Genomic DNA, 1,625 nt, shown 5'->3' on the forward strand with positions numbered 1-1,625 from the left:
ACCGTAACAACAAACCTCATGAAACTGTCCAGCATGGTTCTTTGGAGCCTACAGAAACTTTAGGGCAAATAAAAACTTTGGGTTTTTTCCTATTTTTGAAGCTAAAACACAATTTCAGCCTCCGTCGCAGCATCCGTCACGGAGCGGAAGAAGGAAACCAGCCTCTTCCGTCGCCCTACTCAAATAAAAGCTTTATTTAATGTAAATTACTCTAACTACTATCAAAACTCACCATTTAGTTTGTATTTGGGTTAATTTTCACACAAATGTTCAAAAATACATTTCATAATTCTCAAACCTGTGACTGACCCAAACAGCCGATCCAGTTCTGGGATCTCGTTTATAAAACTGGCGTACGCACAAAATGAGTCTGAAACCTGCGTACGTCACTTTCTACGCAAATTCTGGCCCGGTGTTCTGATCATCAATGCGACCTACCTTGTGGCAATGCGCATGCGCAGACCGATGTTACGTCAGAGGTTGTAGCACAGCATGAAGGGTGCTCTCAGTGGGAGACCAGGAAAGAAGCATTTGTTTCTGGAAGTCAGACAGCTTTAAGGGGAGTTTTGCTGTAGTTGTAAAGGAGAATAAAATTAAGGCCACCAAGTGTTGAGAATATGTTGTTGGGGATAAAATTCTAGATTCAGGATGAATTTTTGAGAAACTGTTTAATCCTATTAATTTTGAACATATTGTTTAAGGTTGAAAACTCAAGAAGATTTAAGCCACCATGTTCGTATGAGTTCATTAAGACTGATTTCCTGTTTCTCCATATAAATCTGTACAGCAGTGATATCAGTGTCTGTTTACAGAGAGAGACAAAGCTGGATCAGTCAAACAGGAGAGGCCTTCTGCTTTTGTTAACAAAACTCCTCTAACTGATAAATCTCTGTGAAGGACATTTCCTCTCATGGGGTTAAAGGTCAGAGCACATCTAGTATTTTGATATTTGTTAATCATTATACCAAGATAGGTGAGTCTTTAACAGGAATATTATGAATGCAGGACGTGTTACAGCTTTTTAGGGCTAATAATTCACATTTATTAAAGGTAAGGTAAAGTCCAGAGGTTCTCAACTATAGTAATGGCTAAAGAAACCTGAGAAGCGTCTTTTAAAAATAAAGTGGTATCATCGGCTCGTTCACTGATTATAATCTCCTTTTCAGCAACAGTGATGCCTTTGAGATGGTTGAGTTTAATGAAATCTGAAATAAGTGAGTACAGATCAAGAAGAGGAACGGGGAGACCAGGAGAGCTTGTCTGACGCCTCGCTTTAGGTCAAATCTGGGAGAAGTACCTGTATGAAGTCTGATTGAGTAATTAACATATTTCTACATGGTTTTGACTGCAGCACAAAGGTTAGGGCCAAAACCAAATTAATGCTTGAAAAATAAAGTTGTGTTCAAAGGTGTGGAAAGCTTTACAGAAATCTAGAAATAATATAAGACTGTCTTCACTGCACAAATCTGCAGGCTCAGTAAGATCTAACACCAGCCTGATGTTGGTAGCTTTATGTCTTTGTGTCATTAAACCACTTTGAGTTTCATCAGTTATAAAGTTAAGAACATTTTCAACATTCAAGCTAGTATTTTATAGTCATTGTTAAGAAGACAGATCGGACACCA

General features: G+C 38.4%; 1 protein-coding gene across 5 annotated transcripts in view; it reads left to right on the forward strand.

The window, feature by feature from the left end:
* The window catches only part of LOC108228561, a 31,255-nt gene that overhangs the window by 2,526 nt on the left and 27,104 nt on the right, over positions 1-1,625 (forward strand). The gene's annotated exons all lie outside the window — the stretch shown is intronic.

This window comes from Kryptolebias marmoratus, unplaced genomic scaffold (assembly GCF_001649575.2).
Source record: "Kryptolebias marmoratus isolate JLee-2015 unplaced genomic scaffold, ASM164957v2 Scaffold28, whole genome shotgun sequence".
NCBI lineage: Eukaryota > Metazoa > Chordata > Actinopteri > Cyprinodontiformes > Rivulidae > Kryptolebias > Kryptolebias marmoratus.